At 41.4% G+C, this 26,684-nt stretch overlaps 1 protein-coding gene across 24 annotated transcripts in view; it reads right to left on the reverse strand.

The window, feature by feature from the left end:
• LOC105078787 (recQ-mediated genome instability protein 1-like) overlaps window positions 1-26,684 on the reverse strand; it is a 345,845-nt gene that overhangs the window by 53,449 nt on the left and 265,712 nt on the right. For 21 of the 24 annotated variants that reach the window (XR_012506735.1, XR_012506739.1, XR_012506748.1 and 18 more), the window contains 2 exons: window positions 15,227-15,352; window positions 7,630-7,986 (listed from right to left, as the gene is read on the reverse strand). The gene's annotated coding sequence lies outside the window, so the exon portion shown is untranslated. Of the gene's footprint in view, window positions 1-7,629; window positions 7,987-15,205; window positions 15,353-26,684 lie in introns of all 24 variants that reach the window. The other 3 variants (XR_012506740.1, XR_012506737.1, XR_012506736.1) reach the window with 3 other exon arrangements.

Genomic DNA, 26,684 nt, shown 5'->3' on the forward strand with positions numbered 1-26,684 from the left:
AATAAATCCATTACAGCATTTTTTTTCTGCAAATGAAATGACTCTATCATCCTAAATTTGTAAAAGTAGTTTTCTTCATTTGTGAAGAAATGCTTGCCTGCTTGCCTAGATAGTCTTACACATAAAGAATAAGGCGCCCTCCCCTTCCCTAACCTGGAAATTGAATTCAAATCATAATTGGTCTAAATCGAAATATAGAAAAACCACTGTCAAAGCCTAAACCAATGATGACAACAGGACCCAGCTCCTCCAACGAGAAGAGGATGGGGTTGTCAGTCACGGAATCTTAGAAATAGGAGCATTGCTGCCCACCCCAGCTCTGTGCTGTACGTTAGCTTGCAGGTAGGCTCGTCACTGTTACAGGTTCTGAAGCCTGGAGCCACGTGCACCTGAGGTGTGTTCCTGCTGCCCTGGTCCATGTTCTCCCATGACCTTCAGAGCCTGGCTTCTAAATCCACACAGAGGGAAAGAGTATGCTAGGCCTCCCAAAATAAGTTCTTCAGGCTTTTTTTTTTTTTTTTTTTTTTTTTTGGTTTGTCAATTTTGTTTTTAGGCAAAGCCACTGGGGCTTTTGAAATGCCTAAATGGAGATAGGTGGAATGAATATAATTGTACCCAAGTAGGAACTATTTCCAGTCCCCTTTCAAAGTCATCAAACCCAAATTACCTTCGAGTGGGTTTTAATATTTAATTCACTGTATATGCTGTCCGAAAAACACGAGACCTACAGTTCTCATCAGCTTCTCTCTAGGTTGATGACATGCCACTGGATTTTGAAAGGATTTCAGTGGTTCTCTGTTTTGAATGAGGCTACAGAAGCTCTGATGAGTGTTTTTCACCCATACGGACCATCACATGTGTGTGCAGTCATATACTGAGAAGTCGAAAAAGCTTATGTTTAAGAGCTCAAGCCACGGAATCAGCCAGAATTGGATCTGAATTTCAGCTCTGCCTCTTAGTAGCTGTGGGATTTTTGGAAAATTTAATCTCTGTAAGATCACTGTCCCCAGTGGTAGGTAGGGAGAGTGACTGCCTCCTATGGACAATGTACAAATTAAATGAGGTAAAATGTGTACCTTGTTATATTAGTCAATAGAACAAACAACTCTAAAATCTCAGTAACCTGAAACCATGAAGGTGGAGTCCTTTCTCATGCTCCACAACCAGCCCGGGCCAGAGGGGAGAGCTCCAGTCATGCCCTCCTCACTCAAGGACCAAGATGACCACCCCGAGGTCACCTGGAGCCTCACTGCTTACCCCCACAGGGGGAAGGGAGCTACAAAATCGAACGCGGGCTCTGAGCGTCTTTCAGCTGGAAGTGACAGACAGCCCTTCTCCCCATATTTCACTGGCCGAGCCCAGGTGTCTGGCCACATCTATTTTCAAGAGAGAGAGGACAGATGTGCAGTCCCACCATGTGACCAGAAGGAAGAAAATCAGAACTGTCAGGACCAGCACTGATGTCTGCCACACACACGGAGCTTGGGTTCTAGTGATGCAGGATATTTGGATCCTGTTGCTTTTCTCCTACAGTTTTTTAATCACTGGACATCCTGACCCTGCAAACTTTTTAATGCAGAATTTGTTCAAACCAACATTTGGTGAGCCTCTGCGTGCCTAGCTCTCTTTGAAATACTGCAGGCAAAGCAGTGAACCTTTGGAGCTGACATTCTGGTCAACGAAGTAGACAAATAAATAGATATAATAATGTCAGGAAATAATAGTCACTATGAGAAAACAGAAAGCAGGGTAAGGAGGTGGAGAGTGAGTGAGTGACTTGTGAGTTGAGGCCACCATGAAGTGACGGGTGATATCTGTGGGAAGAGCATTCTCGTGGAGGGAATGGCAAAGCCCAGGGCTGGCAGGGCACGTGCTTGGCTTGTGGGAGGAGCAAGGAGGCCAGTGTGGCTGGAACCCAGGGTGCTGGAGCTGCATGGAGGAGGTGAGGGCACAGGGGGCCAAGGCCACGGCCAGGCCTGGGGCCTGGGGCAGATGCCAGACACCACTGGGGCCTGATCCACAGCAGGGAGGCCCAAATCACACCAACATTCTTACGTTTTCATAAAGAGATCATTTCAGGAGTAGACTCCAGTGAGTCAATTTAATTCCTTAATGAGTTAAATGATATTCAATTTTTTTTCCATTTTCATTTCTATTTTAATAAACTTGTTTTCCAGAAACCAACTCACAGACATAGAAAACAAACTTATGGTTCCCAAAGGGGAGAGAGGACTGAGGTGGGACAAATTAAGAGTTTGAGATTAACAGACACAAGTGACTACACATAAAATAGATCAACAACAAGGATTCATTGTGTAGCACAGGGAATTATACCCAATATCTTGCAATAACCTATAATGGGATATAATCTGTCAAAAAAAATGAATCACTATGCTGTACACCTGAAACTAACACAATATTGTAAATCAACTATATTTCAATTTTAATAAATAAATAAACTTGTTTTCATTAGGAGTAATTCTTTTCTTTGTAAAATTAATGGCATACATTTAGTTCCTTGATTAGTTTTATGACCATATGAAATTTTACAAAATCTAGCACTTGCCACAGCCAGGTGGTGGTGTTTTGTCTTATTTTTCTGAGGCCAATATTTTTGCCAAACCCAATTTTTCTAAGCCCAAGCTTTTCAGATCTAAATTTTATTCACAAATATTTGATTTCTCCATCCTAAATTTCAATCAGAAAAAATTACCAGGTGCAATTTTAGCCACTGACTTGTTTATTTTGGGTAGATTATTTCTAATTCCTAACCAAGCAAATTTTCTCCACATCACCTTTTTGTAGCTTTCTATGTCTTGACCAAGATGTAATTCTTTAGTCAGGATTCTGCCAAGTGATTGTTTTGTTTTGTTTTGCATTGCTTATATCTACCAGTAATATTATAAATTGGATAAAAAAGAAAGGGAGAAAACCCAGTTTGAATGGTTTCTGTCTAAATCTGCTCAGGCTGCTATGACAAAATACCACAGACAAGGTGGCTTGTAAACAACAAAAACTTATTTCTCACCATTCTGGAGGCTGGAAGTCCAAGATGAAGGTGCCAGCATGGTCGGGTTCTGGTGAGAGCCCTCTCCTGGGTTGCAGACTGCTGGCTTCTCACTGTGTCATCACTGCACATGGTGGAAGAGGCAAGGGCCCTTTGGAGCCTCCTTTATAAGGGCACTAATCCTATCCATGAGGGCGCCACCATCATGACCTAATCACCTTCCAAACCCACCTCCAAATACCATCACCTTTGGCAGTTAGGATCTCAACACATGAACTTCAGAGAAAACAAACATTCAGACCATAGGACTTTCTTAGAGCAGAGAGTGAAGGGTAAAATCCGACTGAACCAAAAGTTCATAACAACAGAGCCAAAGCTTCCTGCTCTTACCTCGTAAAAAGTGCTCAGAAAGCCATAGTCCCCTATTGCAGATGAACACTACACACCTGAATTCCCATTTATGCACTCCCAAATGAAGATTTGTATTTATGTTTTTATTGCAAAAGACAGGCAGTATTAGCTCAAGGAGAGTTCCCTGCCTGAATTTTATACATCAATACAAAAAAAAAAAAAAAAAAAAAAAAACTCTGACCTGAAAAGCAAGCTATGAAATATCAAATTTACTGTTGGAAATTATTGTATTTGTACTCAGATACAAATCATTTCACTTCAGGTTGGTATAAAACAGATAGCCTTATTAGCCATGGTGCTAATTAAATTGCCCAGCATTCATTCTTGGTACAGAGTACGAGATTCTATCTTTAACCTGTGATCAACACACTGCTCTCCAAGGATGCCAAGAGATGTCTGAGTCTAGAGAACCTAAAAGCTGGCTGATGACTTCACTTGCTCTCCCGAAGAGCAGGAGAGGAAAAATTTAAATTATTTAGCACTTATCCAGGTGTTTTTGTGTGAATCAAATCTTCTACTCTTCAAAACTCCTTAGGAGGCAAGAATTTCCTCCCCACTTCAGAGACAAGTAAACTGATGTTCTGAGAGAGTAACTTGTCATGTAACTGGTGCATGAATGGCAGAGCCGGAAAATAAAATCCAGAGGTCGACCTGCCTCTAGAGTTCATGCATTTTAATCCCATCCAACCCTGCCTCATAAAGATCTGTATTTCACGATACTGGAGTTTTCAAGCACCAAAGGGTGCTTTTTCCTCAGAGGCTCTGTAAGCATTTTCCTCTGCATTTCTCCCCCAACATCAGGAAGAATTATCACGGCGAGACGATGCCCGGTTTTGAGCTAATGAGGGTTACCCATGATCAACAATGGAAATCTAAGGCATGTCTCACACAGAACTATCCCCAGGCAACGTACTCTTTACAAGAGCGTTCCAGACCCGCTATTGTACTTCGCACAGCGCAATTCTGAGTATCCTGAGCCGCCCTGTTCTGGATTTGCATTTCAGGAAAATAAATCCTCATTTCTCTGGCTCCGTGACATACATACCACATCACACAGCCTCAAGCCTCCTATCTCATCTAGCCTATTACATACATTACAATTCAAGGTCACTCACTTTGTCAAAGTAAGCCATTCCTTTGAAATGAACTGCAATAATTATTAAGGTATATATACCAGGGAACCATTTTTTTTTTCATTACTCCTTATTCAATCAGAGATATCTTTTTTAAAGAGCCACTCAAAATGTATTAATAATAAAGGCCAACAAATGTACTTTCTCTGACTTTATGATCTGAAAACTCCCAATTAATGGCAGTCACTGGTTTTCAGCCTTCCTCCCTGGTAGACAGTGGAGCTGACCGTAACGTTCCGGGCGGGGCCTGTCTGATTTATTGCCACGAGTGGACGCTGTCAATTACTCATAGGCACTGCAAAGGCTGAAGCATTACGTGAATGGGAGCACCGCGCTAAATTATAGATGGCCAGTGGAGAGAGGTGCAATGTATGAGGTTCCCTCCACACAGCAGACAGAGCAGCCCTCCCAATAAAAGTCTCTGTGTTAACGAGCACCAAAGCCCCATCCACATTAAGCATATGAGCTGGAGGAGAATAAATCATAAGATCACCATTTACAGTCCAAAATGGGCGCGTCGGTTTTGGGAGGAGACCGATTGCGGCGTTAAGGCGGCAAAGCGGTTCAGCGCGTTAGTAGCACAAAGTACCACGTAAGACCTCCCTAAGCATCCCCGAGAAGTCCTTCTACTCATCTGAAAGCCCAAAGCCGACAGAGCATATCGGGGACGCGTAAGCGAAAGAAGAGCATCTCGGGCGGACTCCCTAAGGTACAAAACTGAATTATTTCTCCAGCCTGGAGTGGAATGAGGGAGGGGTGGGGAGCGGAACGATCGGAAAAGCAATTCTGGGACCTCTTTGCACTGCGTGCATAAATCATTAAACAGCAGACAAATGATTTAACACTAATACAAACAAGGGTTCCCAGAGAATTAAATTTCCCTTCCCACAAATGAGTCAGAATGAAAGTGAATTGGACACATCATCCCCTCACCAAATGCCAGGAAATATGATGCCAGCACCAAATGCACGTGGCGGGGACGGATGCGACCGCTCAGGAAGCCATCCGCGCCCCCGAGGAGTCCCTCCGTCTATTCCCAAACAGACCAGCCAAGTCCGTTCTCTTCTAACACACGCACGGGGTCCCCAAGGCCAGTCCCACGGCCTGGACTTGCCATGCAACTATTTAAAACATTTTAGAGCAGAAGCGCAGGTGGAAGACTACCAACCGAGCTCTCCAGAGAAGGGCCATTCTTCACTCTGTGATGACGGCCTTCCCAATATCTGGCGTAAAACTTCTTTTTCTTTTTAAAAAGATGACAATCTTTTTTTTTTTTTTTTTTTTTTTTTTTTTGGCCTTTAAGGTCCTTTGAGTCAAATGTCCTGAATTTGGCAAAATAAAAAGTAAACAACTCTATGTCGAAGCTAATCTTTTTCATCTCCCAGTTCATAAAAGTCCCCAAATCTGAAGATCGTCATCATCTTGTAGCCTTAGGTAGCCCAACTTTATAAACCAACAAATTCGGGTAAAACTCAAGAAATTCCTGTTCTACATATTTTGCTGCTTGAATGTGATTGGAGGGAAGGGTTATACTGTGTGTGTACATCAAACTCAAGGGGCTGGTCCTGGCTTCCAGTGCAATGAATCATGTAAATGATAGTCTCTCCAGCATTCACACTACATCAAAGTTTCATCGTCTGCAAAGCTATGGTGGACTATGCTGGGTTTTCTTCCTGGTTCTGATGCCTCAGACAAGCTGAGGATTCTTCCTACACTCTGGACTGACAATTTCTTGAACTCCTTAAATTAATTTCTGCTCACATCAGCTAGCGATAAGCAATGAACCCCATTGGATGGAACCCCCTTTTCCTTTGATCTTACAGCAAGGTAGAGGGGAGCCCAATAACTGAGAAGTGATGACTGAGCATGGTACCTCCCAGGGTTTGGTCAACAGAAGAGGGCTTTGAAGTGAACCTCACATTCCAGAAGGAGACGTTCTGATGAATTTCTTACATAATACGGAGCCAAGGTTTTGCCGGTAGGGGCCCTGAGTCTCCCGTGCTCAGATCTACTACATGGTGAGATAGTTGATTATTTTTAGAAACTTAAAGACCATCAAAGGAAAAAATTGAAAACAAACACAAAGATGAAAAAAGTCATCTTCAAACAAGAAGCATAACCCATGCTCAGGGTCAAGGGGACTTCAAAGTCACAGGAGAAGCCTGCCATTGAGAGTGTGTCTGTCTTTACCCAACTCATCCCTCTGCCTGCATGTCCTCCGTCCCTCACCCCATTCTCTAAGCTCAAATTCTCCCAGCTCTCCAAGACTCAGCTAGAAACCGTTTCTTCCAATAAGCCTTCCTGCCCCTTGGTGATAAATTCTCTCTCCTTACACAGTGCAGTACAGCACAGCACTGAACTAGCTCCCTCTCATGAGAGTAATGCCTAGCATCTCCTACTTTGTATTATTGGTTTTAAGCTAAGAGCCCTATTTCTCTAACCATTTTGAAAGAATTGCAAGAGCAGATCCATGTTTGAGTCATCTTTCTATATAGTTGGTGTTTAATGGAAAAACAAACCAATGAATGAATATAAAATGGCATTTATTCACTTTAGACTTCCTGCAAGTCCACAGGGGCCTCTGCCACCCTGCATCAAGTAAGTCAGTAAAACACCAGGGAACAGGGAAGCAGTCTCTAGACACAGTGAGGTACTCAACCGTGACTTCTAGGATTTTTCATTCTTTGCTTCTTTATATTTCCTTACATTGTACCGGTTAGTGTCTGTGACATGGCTGGGGAGACAAACACAACCCTCCAAGCTGTTGATGATGCTGGTAAGTGGCAATTATAAGAATTCCACTTTCAGTTCCTATAGTCACTTCTGGGTTTTCCAACTCTCTTCACACACACACACACACACACAAAATATCATCTCATTTGATTTCCACTACTGCCCTGCCATGGGATGGGAGAGAGAGAAGTAACACAGGAATATCCTCCCCTCGGAGCAAGTGGAAAAACTGAGATTCTCAGAGATTGGGTAACTCATCCAAAGTCATAGAGATGGCCAGTGACAAAGTCAGTTTCAAATTTGGTTCAGTCCTTTGGTAGAAAAAACACACCTGGAGACACTCACCTGGTGGGGTCCAGGAGTAGGGTGGCGTCCACAAGATGAAGGAAGCAACGTTGGAAAATGGCCTTTCAGAGAAGCTAATCCACGTGAAATAGATGAGAGATGACTGTGTCCATTCTCCGAAGGAAACACCAAACCCTGCTGGCGTGCCCGTCACTGTAAGGAACCCAGGTGATGCCTTGGAAGACTATTGGTAGGTCCATACAGGTATCGCTCCATGGGCTCAAGGCACTTGAAATAGATGAAGCCAAACTTCAGTGCTGTGGTTCATTGACTTATTCAGCAAGCAGGATTTGGGGGCTTATTCTACAAGGGGCTGAAGAGAGAAGTTTCGTTTCTTGATTTCAAGGACCGCAAACTCTGAAAGACAGAACTTAGTGACTTAGAAGGAAACAGAGGTTTCAAAAATCAAACTTCTCTCAAGTCTACATAGTGGAGCCAGGATTGGAATATGTGTTTTCTGACTCTTAAGTCCTTGGTTTGCTCTCTGCTTTTACAGGAAGGGGGAACTGAGGCAGGGTGAGGGAGACGTAAGCCCCACTTTGGGGTCATTGGCAGAAGGATTTATGACAGCTAAATCCCACATCTGTGTTTTCACCATTAGACAAGGCTCCCTCCTAGTGACAGCGACAGCATTGCTTTCCTTCCCTTTTCCCCAAAAGGACCAAAAGTTCAAAGTCTAGTCCACTGGAGCCCCCTGTAACGGGAGCAGCTATCAGCAGTGCTCTCCCAGGGCAGCACAGATCTCTCCAAACCAGAATCATACAAGCTCTTGCCAATCGCCAGTTGCTCATTTGCCTCGAATCCAAATGACGGATGGTCTTTGATCACATGTTTTGCGGTGGGAAAATGAATTTTGCATAAGGTATGCTCTGTTAGCAAACAGCAAGACAAAGGTGCCCAATTCATAAATAACAACCTATTTTTCACTCTGTGTCTGAAAGCTCTTCACCTGACTCTAGATTTTAATATATAAACAGACCATTGTTCTGTGCTATGTTTCCTTGTAAGAGGAGAGAATGGCCCGTGTATACTGCGTCCCTCATGCAGTGGCTGGCATGTAGCAGAAGCCCAGTAAATATTTGTTGAATATTTTTATGTGCACACAGGTTCACGAGAAAAAAGGCTGCTGTGCATCCTGCCACACTTGCAATACTTTCTCCTCATGGAAAGGCTCACCTGATTTCTAGAGGGTGCCCTAGGTTTGGGAGGGCAGAGGGCAGAGGTTGCTTGCTTCTCCATTCTGTCATTTCCAATGACAGTGCCCCTGGAAGTTGGCTACCTACGAGGACATAAATATGCCACCCATCTGACAAGCACGTTTGTATGCAACTGCTCCCTTTAAGAGACGTTTTGGTTTGTAACAGAATTTGTAATTCAAATTCTATTTACAAACCAAAAACAGACTCAAGGACATAGAAAACAAACTATGGTTACCAAAGGGGAAAGGGGGAGGGGGAGGAATAAATGAGGGGTTGGGGATTAAGAGGCACACATTACTGTGTATAAACTAGATAAACAACAAGGATCTACTGTACAGCACAGGGAACTATATTTAATTTCTTGTAATAACATATAATGGAAAAGAAACTTAAAGGAATATAACGGAAAAGAATCTGAAAAGAATATATATGTGTGTGTGTGTGTGTGTGTGTGTGTATGTATATGTATAACTGAAACTAACTTGTAAATCAACTATACTTTAATTAAAAATTGAAAAAATTTTTTTTGGCAATTGAGCCAATGGTAGCAGCCGCACACAGGCTGATCTGGGGACACCTGGACACTGGGCAGCTTGCAGAAACCTGCTGCTTCAAGTCACCATCTGGGGAAAGCAGCAAATGGTTCTGCAAAGCCACCAAGACTCTCTGGCCTGGTGCTGTGACAGAGAACAGTGACAAGGAAAAAGGGGCACAGAGCCACTACCTATTGAACACCTGCTTTATGCCAAACATGTCACTGGGTGTTTTACATGCATTGTGTCATTAGAAATTGGTGTCGTTATCCCCACACTAGAACTCAGAAAACAGGCTTCAAAGATCAAGTAGCTTGCCCAAGATTACTTAGCTCACAAGGAGCAGAGCCGAGAGGCAAACTCAGGCGTTGTCTGAAGTCAAACCCCATGTTCTCTCCACCCCTCCACTCGGCTTGCTGAAGAGCCCCTAGATTCCAAATATGTTTCTATGCTACCATTTTGAGAGCAATATTTTGCCTGTATTGGAGCACATGGCACTTCCATTCTGATGACAGCTCGTTGGCCAGGAGGGTGTCTAGTGAAACAGGTCCCGTGGAAGGCAGGCACTCCCTCCAGGGCGCACACTGCTCCCCTTTCTTTCCCTCTTCCTTCATTTCTTTATTTTTCCTCTGACTTCCTGCCCCTGTCTGCCTGTATCTTGGGCTTGCAATGACAGTCCTGTGACCCTTAAAGTTAAAACAAGTGCCAAGCCCTGGCGCTAAACAGTTCAATTTAATTAGGTCCTAGGATGGCCAAGTCCACTGCTGACATCACTTCTCAGAACCCAGCGGGGCACAGCCCTGTTACCTAAGGACATGTTGTTAGGGTCCAGAACCAGGACCTGACCTTGCCCACTGCGGGTGAGGCTCCAGTAGGGCGGGCCCTCCGCAAGCGCTGGAAGTCCTCTTGGGAAAGCTGTGTGCTATCTGGGTGCAGAGCAGCAGAGATGTGCTAAAGCAGGAGGCATCACACAGTTCTATTCAAGGGGAAAGATGTCCCATTAATGTGAACAGAGGACAATGGTTAGAAATTGGGTAGCGGACAGAGCGCAAAGACTGACCAGGAGCCAGCCCTTAGGCAGCAGGGACCCAGCTACCAGGCTGATAATCAAAGCCAAGACCACAGGTCCAAGAAGGCTTGGCTGGAGTCAAGGTAGAAGCTCAGGGGAAGGGGCTGGCGTCCTTTGTTCTTTCTTTTCCCTGAATTCTTCTACCTGACCGCAGGTGTCTCTGAGGATCTAGATGAAAGACACTTTGAATTCCGAACCATTGCATGAAGAAGAGAAACCCGCTGGCCAGGAACAGCCCCTTTAGACTTCCATGTGAAGAAGAAATAAACTTCTAGAGTATTTGAGCCATTATGTAATTCGGAATCTAATTTGTTACAGCAGCTTGACTTCCATTAACTGAGGGGGGATCTCTGAGGCAGGGGTATTATACAACCGCTCCCGGACCAGTGCAGTTTTGTGCTAGGAATGGAATCCAGGATCAAATATGTATTTCTTATCATAAATCACAATATCACAAAGGTCAATAAGGAAGTAAGTCTGCCTAAAACTAAGGTGTCTATATTTTGGGAAATAATGAGTGGAGGATCTTGAAACCCAGCAGAAAAAGTGAATTCAATAGCATGGAACAGTTGACGATGGATTTTGAGCAGATGAGTGCTGTAGCGTCAACGCTAGGAAGACAAATTTGGCATCAGTGGTTGGGAAGGACAAGGAAAAATCTGCAGCAAGAATTTTGGAACGAGGAGGTGAGAGAACTAACTAGTTTACAAGTAACAAGAAAACCTCAGAGAATACGTTAAATGATAGACTCTCTGGAGATTCAATGACTAGTTGGATTCAGAGATTCACCCATTTCCAAAATTTTGTACTGGGATAACCAGCGTGGTGATTTGCCATCCGTGGAAATTTGAAGATGAGTTCCTTTAGAAATGGTGAGTTTCAGGCAATAGTAAAATATCCTAACAGAAGTGAGCGGTAAGCAGCCGCAGATGTGGGACTAACACTCAACTGAAAGGGCAAGTAGAGATAGAGAGTCAGGAGTCATCACGGTGACAAGCAGTAAGCAAAGAATGGGTGTGCTTTCCACCCACTGGGGCAAATGCCTGATTGAATAGTAAGAGAAAACAGATGACCATTCTTTCAAAGCTCATGTGTGGCTGTTACGAGCCAGGTACTGGTCCAGGTGCTAGGAATGCAGAGCAGAGCCTCATTAGTCCCAGCAGAACCAGAGAATTGTCCTAGAGCGAAAAAGTCCTTCGTGCTGGTCCCAATGCCCACCTGTGGACAAGCACTGGGCAGCTCTACCAGCTCACGCCTTTCTGCACCCAGGCCACTGGCTGAAGTAGAAGATGAGTAATTTTTGACTCCTAGGACTTACTTCCTCTACAAAGCCCACGTTTCTTGATCTCCATGGCATCCTGTGAGTGAAATATTTTTTATTTACTTATGCCTCTCAAAAAGGTGTAATTCCCTCCCCCACCCTCATTTTCCCTATTTTTCTTAAGTGTTGGATTTTATTCAAGGTTTTTAAATTCCTTTTTAAAAAACAAAAAGAATTACCTTCATAGAAATGCCTTTCAGAAGAGTATATACATTTAGGAGTTTAAAATAATTGTAGACACAAATATTCCAGCTCTCATCTCTCTCTCTCTCTGTGGGGGACTCCCACTGAGCAGTTTTGTGCAGGGAGTCAAGTGGCAAAAAAGTCATTCCCTGCTGCGGGTGGAGGCAGACAAGTCAGAAAATTGTGAGAACTTAGCCTTTGGCCTTCAAGTGGAAAAAAAAAAAAAAAAAAAAAAACCCTCACTCAGGCTCCATATGTTAAAAACTACAGAGAGTTGTGTTTATTTATTAACCTTTTCTTCATCTCATGATATGAAAGAGGCTAATACAAGTTACATGATCATGAAAGGAGATAATCTTTTTCATCTTGGTAGTGCCTGCTGTAGAAAAGGTTATTTTTTTTCCTCCTCAAGTCTGGAATCCAGTTTGCCAAGTGGTCAGCATTCTGCACAGTCAGCCTTTTGAGTGCCTCATAGTCTTTTTACTTGTCACAGAAACCCAGGACCTGCTGGGTCACTGCTGTGGTGACAGCACCCCTGAGAGCTCTCTGGCAACGGCGTTAGCACGCATTTATAAAGAGCTCCATTGCTTATGCATATTTTGATTCTCTTCTTTCAAAAAGTTAATTTTAAAATGGTTTTAAAAACAGAAAGGCAAATGCCTGAGTTTTCCTCTTCTCACAGGAGTCTGTAAGATTTTTTAAGAAGCCATTATTAGTAGAGTCTCCTTGGAGTTCCTTACAATTTAACTCAGTTAAGGTAACGTATTTTTCCATCATCAGTCATGATTCTGAGTTTGTTTAAAGATAGACTAGGAGGACAATAATCATCATTATGAACATACATTTGGCCAAGGTGACTTTTTCCATTGAACATAATTTTAGAGGATGAAGTTTCTGGGAAAGAATGCATTTAAGACACTGAAAACAAAATTTGATTTTTTTTTTTTTTTTTATTCACTGCCGTCTTTGTTCATTCAAACAAAGAGATCCTTCCACCAACAGTGTTTTTCTGCTAGAGGCTGAGACAGATCATGATCGGGAAGAATTGAATCTTGGGTCCTACAACAGTGTTACAAAATGTCCATCCATACACTGTAACTGGTTTGCCACAAGAAATTAAGAATGAGTGGCTAGAAACTTTAACACTGACACAACAGGCTTGCTTGTCTGAACAAGGTAGAGGCCAGCTTGAATGTCCTCTCTCTCATGTGATCACATGTGGTGGAGCTACATAGTGGTCCCGGTCTATAATGGATTGGAAATTGTAAAAATAACAATACTAAAAGAAAGAAAGAAAAAGAAGAACCAGTCCTTCACCACAGATAGTTTGAGAAGCACTGTCTGGCAAAGCTGCTGTTAGATGTCCACACTCTGATTCAGTTTGGGGCTTCCAAAATTTCAAACTACCTGAGCTAAACTTTCACAGAAGTTCAAAAATAAAAAAAATACTAATTCAATGAAATCTTTATTTCCAGTGAGACTAAGAAGTTGAAATTTTTAAAAGAGTGTAGAGAGATTCTGAGTTGCTCCAGTATTTTCTATATTTGTGGCAATTTTTAGGGAGTAAAGATAGAATTTGTATTACTTCATATGTAAAATAAATTGTGTAGGGGGAAAAATGTATTTCCAAAGGAGCTCATGGCAGCCTTGTCTATAATAGCACAAGACTGGAAACAACCTAAATGCTGTCAATGAGAGGGTGGTTAATTTGAGTGTGACACTGTCATGCAACAAAATATTTTATAGTTGTTAGAAAGATAGAGGCATCTCTAGGTGTCCAGACACATCAAGACTTTCAAGACATATTATTAAGTTAAAGGGGAAAAAAAAGCAGGGTGAAAAACAGCATACACAGTATGATACATTTCGTACAAAGGTAAGAAGACACACAGGCACACACGCACATGTTTAAACGCACAGATTACACTGGGAAGTTCACCTCCAAGGAAGTGAACTGGGTACCTGGTGGATGAGGAGAGAGAAGCTGTCTTACTTTTCACCTTTGCCCTTCATACCTTTCAAATTTTGTTCTATGTACAAGTAATATCTATTCTCCACAACATATTAAAAACAATAATTAAAAATAGCAAAAACAAAAATGAGAAATAAATTATTCATGTTCAACCACACCCATAAACTGAAATGACATTTGCCCTTAAATCTCCCTGCAGGGTCTGGCACAGTGCCCTCCATTCAATATTTGTGAAACTGTTGAGCTGAAAGTAATAGCTCATACAGAATTTAACATACCAAAAAAAAGGATCATTCAGTATTTATCTTTTCAACTTGATATATTTTAAAAGGACTAAATTGTTTTAGCCAAAATGAACAAACTACATTATGAAAACAGATTAAACCTCTAAAGCTGATAAAAGATTCTGGAATCAACTTTAGAGTCAAAAGCTTCCTGCAATGGGATGTCACCCTGATCAATTTAATCATTAAATTAAGAAAATCATGCATTTATAATTACATTGTAATTCAACTAGAGAAGATAGGAATTATGTGTCATTCATGGACTGTTCTTAAATCTTTCATTAATTTAACATAAATCCACAGACTTAGCAGGGTTATTCTATGTTTGTTTGGATTGAACCTGAGAAAATAACATTGTTTTGGATGAAAACGAAGACAACAGTAAGAAATAAAGGAAACAGTAGGGAATCAGGTACTAGGAGGTCTCTGAGGGGAGTACTATTCAGAATATAAGACATAAGAAATGGCCTTGAAACTATTACAGGAACAAAATCAATGTTAGCCTGAGCTTATTTCTCCATTTATTTTCCTTCCAGGTGTATAGTTTGGCACATCTAGTTACATAGTAACACCATGATCACAGCTATATTTGTGTTTGTTCTTTTATGTTTATTCTATTCAGTCTTCTTATATCCCTCAAAGAAGTTCATATCCTCTTTAGATATTCTCAAGATACTCCTAAGAGGTTCAATTTTTCTCCCAGCAAAATTGCTTACTGATCCAGTCATTTCATTTAGGAAATGGTAAAAATGTTCTGCAAAAGTCTCCATGAACTTCCCCAGCCCCACTCCCAAATCCACATGTGTTGCTACAGTTCATTCAATTCCCTTAATGAGGAAATAACATTAGGTCACTCTGAAAAGAATGAGGTGACGGGTTACATTAATTTTTTAAATTACTCCCCTTCACATCAAGACAAGTTTTGAAAACAGATTAAACAACCCTTTGCCTGTGATGTCAACCCCAGCACAAACACCTTAAGAGAAGCTCAACATTTTAATGAATAAAAATTCACCTTTGATTCAAGGAAACTTACTGTGCTCCCTCACTCTCATCAGGAAAGCCCTTCCAACAGCAGAATCTTGCTCCAGGATCTCACAGATTATGTCATTGTCAGAGAAATATATACTAATCTCTTCCAGGTCTCCCAATTCCCAGGGACCTAAGGAATTGACAAAGATAAAGGACCAAGAGTTTATTTCAAACATTAAAAAAAAAAATTTCTCTGAGATTTATACACATATAAATCCATCATAATATCAATACCCAATATCCTTGAGACCAAAACAACCCCAGGGGAAGGGTTTTTACCCCCTCCACTTCTCATATGTCCCTCCCATAGCTCAGCCTTTTGGATGCTCTTAATGAATGATCATTTGAACTTGATTTCACTTACATAAAAACATCTGTTAGCTACATCAGTTAGCTATTGCTGTGTAACAAACTACCCTCAACATTTAACAGGGTCTGAGAAAGAAAAAAGAAGTACACAAGTGCTTCTTCAAGCCTCTACTTGTGTCATCTGTTTTGTCCCATTGGCTAAAATTATGTCACTAAGCCCAGAGTCAGGGTAGGCCACTACCAGAGGGTTTGTGCTGTGAAAATCTAAAGTCCTTTTTAAGACCTGAAAGTAGAAATCAAGAGTTTAGAAGCCCTCTAAATGCTACACGTCAAAGCAGTCTTGTCCTAGAAGTTCTTTTATGAGTTCAACAAAATAAACCAAAATCATGAGTATTTTTTTTGGAAAAAAAAAAAAAAGGAGCCCTCATCCATGTCACTGTCAAGGATCAAGTTTTCTTAGAAGTGAAAACTGTGAGCTTAAAATTCCCGGAAGCACCAAGCCAGCCAGTCTAAACACACTCAGGCTGCTTTCAACTCCCCCTGTTTTTCCCCCATTCAATTTAAAACATTTTTTTAAAAATTCCCAGCCCACAAAGAAGATTGAATTCAGATATAAACACAAAATCTCACCACTCTTTGCAAGATTTAAAGTTTAAGGAAGGAAAGTTATTTTCAGATAAAGATAGCCACATAGGCAATGAAAAACAAATGCTTTCAAAAATCACAAGGGGTTTCAGCCAGGGACTGGCTACCCAGTGGCCCAGAGACTTCCTGCCCAGTGACCTCACCATGCCTGAGCCTGAGCCTGGAGTTCCTGCAGTGAAGAAACAGAGGAAATCTGGAAGCCGCAGCGCCATCAGGAGCTGTGCCCAATGTCACTTCAAGGAACACTAGACCAGCAGAGACACCGGCCGGCTTTATACTTGCTATGAGTGGGGAAGGTGACTTCAGTGCATGGACAACTCTTGACAACTAGAGTGAACAAGTCTGAGGATATCTTCCCCACACCAGCCTACCTCTGCCCTAAGAATTATCCCTCCCACGAGTGGACTCCATGACCACGTCAGGACTGTGTGACTCTGCCACTCAGCCACAGCTGATGGGCTCAGGGCTGGACATCTGGCCCAAGCTGCGTCTCTCCCCAAAACCTGGAACTGGGAGCCAGTTCCAGTCAGTACATCCCTTCTTCTGCTGACATTGATTTGAAGTGGGTCTCTGTTACTTTCAACCAAAAGAAACTTGACCGAGTTCATCAGCAAACCCGTGGGGGTGTTCAAGAAGCGAAAAGCGAATAGTTTCTCAGTAAGTGGAAGCGTGTTCAGATTGTTTTGGAGAAGGAAGTCATCCTAACAATTGGAATTTTTAGCAGAGAATTTCTTTCTCCTTTATTCCCAAAGGGCTGAGTTAACAGCGCTACAAAGTCAGCTTCCTCGAATCACAAGCAGTAACAGTGATTCATCTAAAAAATTATATATAGGTTTAAATGCAGATTTTACCTAAATATACCCAAAGTGTCCAAAATAGGTATCAGAGTTTTTTTTAACCAAACACTGAAGTCATACGAGCAGTCATTAATTGGACTTACTGACATGTGTAGTTTGGGATTTTTTTCACTATTACTATTTCTTTTACTGTGATGGAGGAAACTTCACACGTATAATTTTAGTTTATCTCATATCAAATGAGAAAAGTTACATTATAACTGCTTGAGCATCTGTTCTGTATGTATTAATGTTTCATTATCATTTTGCTTTAGTTTAGCTGGGGAAGAGTCTTGATGGTATCTATATATGCGTGGTTGATTATGTAACCTGAAATGTATATCTTAGCATTTAAAAATGCTAAGTGTCTTTTTAGATCTCAATCTGCTTTTGGTTTTTGTTGTTGCGTTCTTTCCTGGACATTGGTGTTTCAGCTGGGGTAAATGTGATTAGATGCTCCTTGCCATCTTCTGCTCACATGTTTTCCTCTAAGTAGTGGCCACGCTGACCTCTTTAAAAGTCAAGATGAGTTTGATCTTTCTAAGATCGGCTAAAAGTATGGGTCTCTTAAGTCAGCAAAAACTCATCCTCCCTCAAAGCCTCAAACTCTATATGGCTCTGTCCCATTAAGCCAACTAGAGGTTGTATGCTTAACATCCTTAAGTAGAATGTACACGTGAAAAGTAAGGAGAGGAAATTGATTTCGATTCTTCCCATTCTATTTTATAAAACATTCCTTAGGTTGCAAAGACCCAGGCAGAAATGGGCTTTTATTCTCAAGATCACCAAATACGCGTTCAATCCTAAAAACTGACATTACACCATAAGAATTATCTTTGTGTAGCGCTGCAACTGACCAGTGCCAAGTGCAAATTAGAAAAATTGTATTTGTACAAATTAGAAAAGGGGCCACTATTTGCAGCAACATGGATGGACCCAGAGATTATCATATTGAGTGAAATAATTCAGACCAAGACAAGTATCACGTGGTATCACTTATAGGTGGAAACTAAAAAAAAAAAAAAAAAAAAAAAAAAAAGATACAAATTCTATTTACAAACTAAAAGCAGACTCACAGACACAGAAAACAAACTATGGTTACCAAAGAGGGAAGGGCCGAGAGGGATAAATTAGGGGTTGGGTATTAACAGACACACATTACTCTATATAAAATAGATAAACAACAAGGACCTACTGTGTAGCACAGGAAACTACATTCACTTTCTTGTAATAACAAATGGACAAGAATCTGAATATATATATGTGAAGGTATATGTATAACTGAATCACTTTGCTGTACACCTGAAACTAACATTATAAATCAACTACACCTCAATAAAAATTTTTTTTGCAAAATGGGGCAAGGCAATGTAGGCAGACCCTGCCCTCAGGTACTGACCTTGGCAAACAGCTTCAAGGCCGGATTCCAGCCTCCATTCACCCTCTCAGCCGCTTTATGGGGAGGACCAACTGTACATTCACAGACAGTGACCTGCCTTCATGGTTGAGAAGCTATCTTTACCTATTTTCCAGCTATGCATTTAAGACAGATGATATAATAAAAGCACACAATTTCTGCTAATCTATGAACTTTTAAAAATAAAAAAGTTATGGACTTCTGAGGTCATCAACCTTGAAGCTCTTTTCCAACAGACATCTGGACATAAACATGGAAGAGAAATAAGTGAGAAGCTATATTATCAGCAGTTCTCTGTTGGAGGGAGTTTGGATACACACACAGTGAAGTGAATGAAGTACACTAATCCCAAACCTACCCCTCGATGACTTTCTACCTGTCTAGACACTCAATGACAGCTCAAGAATATTTACAGCATCCCATAAGGTTTCCTCTTGCCACTGCCCAGGGAATCGCCCCTGCCCATGGCAATCACCTTCTGACCTCCATCACCTTCGAATCATATTGCTTCTTCTTGGACTTGGTATAAATGGAATCACACAGTATGTGCTCTTTTGTGTCTGGCTTCCTCCTCTCAGCACGATGTCTGAGAAGTCCTTCCATGCTGTAGCATGTGTCAATGGCTTGGTCTTTTTTGTTGTTGCATAAAATTTCATCATATGATGATCCCACAATTTATTAACTCTCCTCTTGATGGATACTTGGGCTGTTTCTAATCTGGACCTATTATTAATATAAACTCAGTTGAATCCAAGGACGAGAAATTCATATTTTCAATTCAATATTATTTTACAAAGAAGCTTACATGATGAAATAATAGTAAAACAGAAAAACACAGAAAATTAAAATAAGGGTAAATTATCAATGCCTGGGCAGATAAGCCCAGTATGCAATCTTTCAGGTCTTTAGAGTTTTAATAATTGGGTTTCAAGTTAGACTCTGAGCTTCCTGGAAGCCAAAACAAAAAGGGAAATATAGCAAATTGTATGATTTTTGTAATAGGAAAAAAAAAACCTCGGTCAGGAGAAGTAAAACTTCTATTGCCACTAAATTCCAAAGAAAATCCTTCACATGGAGTTTCATGGAGGGAATTATTGAGACATGTAAAGAGTAATGTCCTCAAGGTGACTTTACAAGAGATATATGAACAGATTTTCAGATCATTATTTTTTATAGTGCCCATAAGACATGATCCCAACACAGCAGATTATTCAACAGTATCATAGCACAGTGGCACTGTGCGTGTGTGTGTGTGTGTGTGTGTGTGTGTGTGTGTGTATTTTTAAAAAGAGGAAAGTGTATCAGAATGTCAGGTGTCGGCAGACACCAGTCAACTGACCAAATGTGACTTGACACTTGTTTTTGTAAATAGCATTAGTGGAACACAGCCACACCCATTCACTTACATACTGTCTGTGGCAACTTTCCTGAAGGCCATTTGCTTTAAAGCCTATTTACCATCTGACCCTTTACAGAAAAACTTTGCCAACTCCTGCCGTGAATTAGCAATAGGATAGAATACCGGGTCTTACTTTCTTCTTTGTTATTGTTCATGCCTTTATATAGTTTCCACCCCTTCAGTACAGGAAGGACCTGTGACTTGCTTCTAGCCAATGGATTATGGCCAAAGTGAAGGGATTTGACCAAATCAATTGATTTTTATTTCATCAAAAGAAAGATTATCTTGGATGGGCCTGACTTAATCAGGTAAAAGTCTTAAAAAGGAGGGCTGGGCCCTTACTACCATTAGAGACCTCTTTCCCTAGCTGGCTTAAAGAAGAAGGTCACATGCTGTGAGAGCACTTTCAGAGAGGGCCATGTGGCAAGGAGCTGTGGGCGGCCTCTGGGAGCTGAGGGCCTCAGTCCTGCAGCCACAAGGAACTGAATACTCCCAACAACCAGATAAGCTTAAAAGAGAGCCTTGAGCATGAAGGAAGACCACAGCCCCAGCCATCTTGATTACAGCCTGATGAGACCCTGAAGCAGAGGACGCAGCTAAGATATCCCCGGACTCAACCCCTGGAAATGGTGAGATAACAAATGCATGTTGTTTTAACTTACTACGTTTGTGGTAAGTTGCTACACACCAATAGAAAGCTCATATAATATACTTATCTAGTCTCGCCAATTTTTCCTACAGTACACGTATGAGCACTGTAAACATGAGAGACAACCACAATTTTTATAAAGAATTCTTATCATTTAGAAGTACACACTGAATTATCTAAGGATAAAATGATATGATGTCTGAGATTTGCTCCCAAAAACTGGAGAGGGGACAACAGAATAATATAGATAAGATGAGATTGGCTGTTTATTGATAATTCTTGACACTAATTGATGGATTCATGGGGGATTTATTACATGGCTCCTTCCACTTTTGTATATGCTTGAAATTTTTTATAATAAAAAAAATTTTAATTAGACTCATACATAACAGAATTAGCTAAAGGGATGTTTATAGTTTCTCATACAAGAAAACTAAACAATTTAAATGTCTACACAGGGAACTGGTTAAATTAATCACTATAGATGTACAGTCTGTTTATACGCATCTTTAAAACTGATTGCATGGAATAATGGTGCTGTTAACATTTACCTATGGTCTTAGAAGTTGGTATAAAATATGTGTAAGCAACAAAACCAAAAACCACAAAGCTTGTGTATTTTTTTTAAAGACTCATCTGAGTAAATCTGCTCTGTTGGAAAGTGAATGAATTCAGTCTACATGCCCTGGTGGCTCCTCTTGGTGGAAGAATCATAGTGGGGGTGCCTGGAGGAGGGGCAAGCCTGTGAACCCACCCAGTGACCCCCCAACCCATCACTGATTCCTTAGTCCTCTGCTGGATAACAGGCAGCTCTAGGTGGCATGTTCTGCTGAGAGTCTCCAGTCCTGCTATGAACAAACAGAGGTAGGGGAGGCAAGGAAGAGATGGAGCCAAACAGGCAATTCAAAATCTTCATACATCTGGAACAAGTATAATCATGATTCTCAAGAAAGATTTGAACCATGACCACCTTCAGGGACTTCCAGTTCTTACTTTGGCCCATATGGCTTCAAATTCGTGTTGCCACTGAGAGATTTCTCCATTTTCCTAAAAACCATGAGTCCCTCAGTACTGCCAGCTCCTATTTCCCCCAGGTCCCTTGGTCAGTAAGATTAAGGGACAAGTTACACCCACACTGCCATGATCTTGGACCCATTTTTAACAATCACTATTCCAATCACTTTAGGGTAGAATTTCAAAAGGCAGTGAAGAAACGTGGCAAACATTCTGCCAAAATATGTGCAATCACGAAATGCCAGAGATGAAAGTGTCACTGTTAATCATTTAAAGTATCTTAATTTTACCAACCAAAGAAAAGAGAGAGAGACCCAAGACATAATGCAACAACAACCCAGGTCCCAAGGACAGACAGAGGACCTGAGAGTAGAAGCCAGGTATGTGCTTTCCCGCCAGTGCTGAACCGCCCTCTCTGATCATTTCTTTTTGATCTTAATGAATAGCCTAAGTTCAGGCTAGTACACAGACTTACAGAGCAGTAGCGCAAAACCCAAAATACAGGTGGCCATGAGTGTAGGAGGGAAGGAGATGGGGAAGAAGGGAGAGAGGAAGGAAAGAGAAAGAGAAAATAGATACATTTAAAAGCATTCCAGGCCATTAATCATCAGGTAACTGCAAATCAAAATCACAGTAAGATACCACCATCCAACCTATCAGGGTAGTTAAAATCAAACAGATTGACTGCACCAAATGTGGCACATATACGTGTATTGCAGCTGGAACTCTCATACATCACTTGCAGGGGTACCAGTGTGGTACATCATACGGTGAAACCACTTTGGAACTGTTTCACAGCCCACTAAAACTGAACATGTGACTACTCAGTGAGTCAGCAATTCCACTCCAAGATATATTCCCAACAGAAATGCATGTGTATGTTCGCCAAAAGAAACACACTGAAGTGGTCATAGCAGCACTATTTCGAGTAGGCAAAACTAGAAACTACCAAAGTATCCAACAACAGTCGATGCGTAAATAATGGTGGTATATTCACATAATGAGATAGAATGCAGAAACATGAATGAAGCCCTGCTCTAGGCAACAACATAGATGAATCTCATAGATGAATCTCAAACAAATGTTGAGTGAAAGAAGCCAGTCACAAAATAATATATTTCAATTTATGTAAGGTTCAGAAGCAGGCAAAACTAACTAATGGGTGTGAGAAGTCAGGATCATGATTATTTTGGGGGAGAAGAAAGTGGGAATAATTGGAGGCGGTCAGGAGGTGATTTTTCGAGGTGCTGGTAGAGACGTGTATCTTTAATCTTAGTGGTAATTACGGGAAGTACTCACATTGTCATCATTTATTGTGCTGTATGCTTGTAATCTGTGTGCTTTTCTGAACATACACTAACTTTCAACAAAATTGTTTACAACACATAAAAAAGAAGGCAGAAGGAGCTATTTGGGTAAAACTCTTCTAAGGATCTCGAGACTCTTGATCAATGCAGCTTTCTTGAACTTTCTAACACCACTGTAAGACATTTATTCATCGTGATCGCAAACGTCAACTCCATTTCATAGCTGTAAAAAGAGATGTCTACCAGGTGGTCACACCAAGTAAATACAGACATGTTAAATCACTAGTCACCTCAAAATGGCAGAAGTGGGTAAGAGAATTACTTAATTAAACAATAGCTATATTACCAGCGATGTGTTCTGTACATTTTATGTGTTATCTCCAGAATTCTCTCAGTAACTTCATTATAGGTAATGTTATTGGTTCCATTTTACAAAAGGAGGAACTATGACCCAGTGAACTTGAACAATTTGCCTAAAGAGCAGAACCTAGATTCAAATCCAGAATTGCTTGCTCCAGAATTCCAGAGTTGCTCCATCGTATCCCACATGGCCCTGGGCTCTCAGTGCCTTTGACTTTTACCAATAAAACAACTTCATAAAACTTACACCCTCATAAATATCTTATATAAACAAAGCAGCCTGAGGTGATTTCCTAGGAATATTATTGCATTATGGTTTGTTGCCATTTACCACCCAGAAAATGTCCCACAGCCTTTACTCCTAATGAGAAAAAAATTAAAATGGAGGTACAGTTTCCCTGATTCCCAAATAACACTGAACTCCCCAGGACATACAGCCAAACCACTCCCAGAGGACCCCAGAAGCCCTTCTACAAGGGGGTGAGGAGGGGGCTACCAAGGCCAAGGTGCTCTTTTAAAGCTTTTCTTCTCGTAGCTGTTTTATTATTCATATACTTTTAATAGCATCTCAGTGATGGCTTTATAGGCCTCCTATAGCTCAAGTTAATGCTAAAGACATTATAAGTAGCTCCCTTTTAAATTTTAACTAGAATAAAAGTTTACAAAAATCACATACACTCCTGAAACAGTCAGATCTTATATCCAAAGAGAATTCTGGACGGTTTTACAAGGCAGCTTACAGATTTTAATGGGCCCCACTGGTATTTGATGCCCATTACAACTTCAAAAACTGAAGTCTTGGTGACTGTCTACAGCCAAGTAAGTGATGCTTTCTGACGTAAAGGCCATTTTCAGGAAGGATTACAGAAGCAGATGAAGAAAGAAAACATTCTGTTTTTTCTCCTTTTCATTAGACAAGAAAACCAAATGTTTCCGTAGCTGGAGAGGGGAGGCATTGAATAGGACACTGGAAGTTCCAATATTATGCAATCGCGGAGTGTGTCTGCCTAGATTACCTGAGTTGATACACTCAGTTTAGAAGAGGTTAATGGTTGTCTTTTATTGAAGGGGAATGAATTTTGTTAAATGTATTGATAGTGCTAACGTATTAATAATTGAAGCACAAATCTTTCCTACTGTCCCATTAGACTTACTCTATCATATGTATGATGATGGATTTAATGCTTCTGCTCTTATATATAGGCGCCAATAGCAGAATCCCTCCCAAATCTAAATGGTTGGGTCCCTGAAGAATCTTCCTGGTGGGAGAAGGCCCAGCTGTAACAGTAACCTTAAGAGAAAAGCAGTGTTGAGGGAACCTTTGACAAATATTTTTATATTTACTAACATAAACGATACAGCCAGCATACTGCGGTCAACAATGACATTTTTACACATCTTAAATTAGTAATAAAGGCCTCTGTATGAGACAGGAGAGAAAGGGGCAGGGCACAACTATCAAAAGAATGACACGGCCATTGAGGATATGACAAAAACTGGTTAGAACCAACTAGGCCCAGGATGGTGGAAGAGTCAACTTCCAGCAGACCCTGAGCCTCATTATACGCTCACTGTAATACATTAGCATCCTAAACGCCACAGGCATCATGATAGTTCTGAGGCTGACCATAAAAGGCCAAAAAGTGGGTGCTGGCTCAATTCCTGGAAATCCTTGCCCCTTCCCCAAAACAGTTGGAATAATCTTCCCACTTGTTGATATATAAAGTTACTCAGCCCATAAAAACTAACGACCCCTGCACCCCAGGGCCACTCTTCTCTCTGAGATGGACTGTATTCTTTCTGTGGAATGTGTGTCTCTCTAAATAAACTTGCTTTCACTTTACTATGGCTCAATCTTGAATTCTTTCCTGCACGAAACCAAGGACCCTCACTTGGCAGCCCATCGGATACCTCGGACATGACCACCCTCTTGCACCCCCCCACCCCATTCTCCTGCAATACAAGCTAAGAGATGGCTTGTCCTGTCTTCAGTTTTCCAGTGAAATGCCTTTCAATCATTCAGATTTTACAACTCAGAGCTCAGGCTACCCCCAACCCCCAACTCCACCCAGATGACTGCCTGCCCTGGTCCCCCAGTGGCAGGGATTTGTCTTCAGTAGAAAACATCTTGTAATACCTGAATTGACTTTTGCATCCAAGAATCATGGCCCTGACGTCAGCGTACTCACTTCCCCTTCTGCCTCCTTGCCAAACCATGGTGTGAGATCTAGCTCCCCTTTCCCTCAGTTTCCTTCAGTCTCACTGCAGAATCTCTCATTTTACTTCCTGTGATGGTTAGTTTTATGTGTCAGTGTGGCTGGATTATGGCATCCAGTTATTCGTTTGAACACTAATCTAGGTGTTGCTTTGCAGGTTATTTTATAGATGTGATTAACATCTATAATCAGTTGATGGAAATAAAAAAGATCACCCACAAAAATGCGAGTGGGCCTCACCCAATCAGTTGAAGGCCTTAAGAGTGAAAACAAAGGCTTCCCAGAGAAGAAGGCATTACCATCAGCTCCTGCCTGATTTTCCAAGCTGCCAGCCCGGACTGCGATCTCAGATTTCAGGCTTACCAGCCCCATTCCACATCTGTGTGAGCCAATCCCTTAAAATAAATTTGAGGAGAAAGACAGAGACAGTCACAGAGATATAGAAAGAGACAGAGACCAAGAAAGAGAAAGAGAAACAGAGAGCGGGTTCTCTTTCTCTGGAAAGCCCTGACTAATAAACATAACTTCCTGCAGTCCCTCTTCCTGCTACTGCTAATTTTCTCAAAACAAAGGACTCAAGAGCCACTTGTCTTAGAAGTGGGATCTCACAGCTATTCCACAGTAAATGTTTCATGCTCATATTTCATGGAAGGGGAACTTTAAGTTGTGTGAAGATTGCTATAACTTTCAAGCCAGCTTCTGAAAAAGAATCTCCACTTGACCAAGCTTTAGTCAGGCTCCTGAACCTTCTCCTAGGCTCATTGTGCACTTTCTTATAAAATCTAGTTTTAGCAAGAACTCTGCTAAACAGTTTACCCAGAATCCCCCGCCCTGAATAACTGATCACCATATATCTGATAAGGTTCCCTCCACTACCCTCCAGGTGACGTCCGCCCACCCTGGCCAGTCTTCAGCAAATAATTCTGTTAGGTCAGTATAGCTAGAATTCCCCTTCCCCCTAATGTTTCCTCTTAGTAATTTTCCATGCACTGACCCCCACCCCACTCCTCAGCTATGAATTCCCACTTGCCCAGAATATACTCAGAGTTGAGGCCAATCTCTATCCCCAACTGTGGAATCCCATTGCAATGGTCCCTGAACTAAGTCTGCCTTAACATCTTTTTAATAGTTCCAATTAGAACAAATTATCCTGTCACTTGATTGTAAGCCATCACAAAGAAGACTTGTGTCACTCAGTTTAGAAAGGGTGGCATTTCAGCCAAGCCCTGTTTTCTCCCTCCAAAGCTGAGCACATCAGGGAATCCAAACCAGCTTCCTCAATCCAAAGAAGAGTGGGAAACTCAGGCACA

Source organism: Camelus bactrianus, chromosome 4 (genome assembly GCF_048773025.1).
Source record: "Camelus bactrianus isolate YW-2024 breed Bactrian camel chromosome 4, ASM4877302v1, whole genome shotgun sequence".
NCBI classification, from domain to species: domain Eukaryota; kingdom Metazoa; phylum Chordata; class Mammalia; order Artiodactyla; family Camelidae; genus Camelus; species Camelus bactrianus.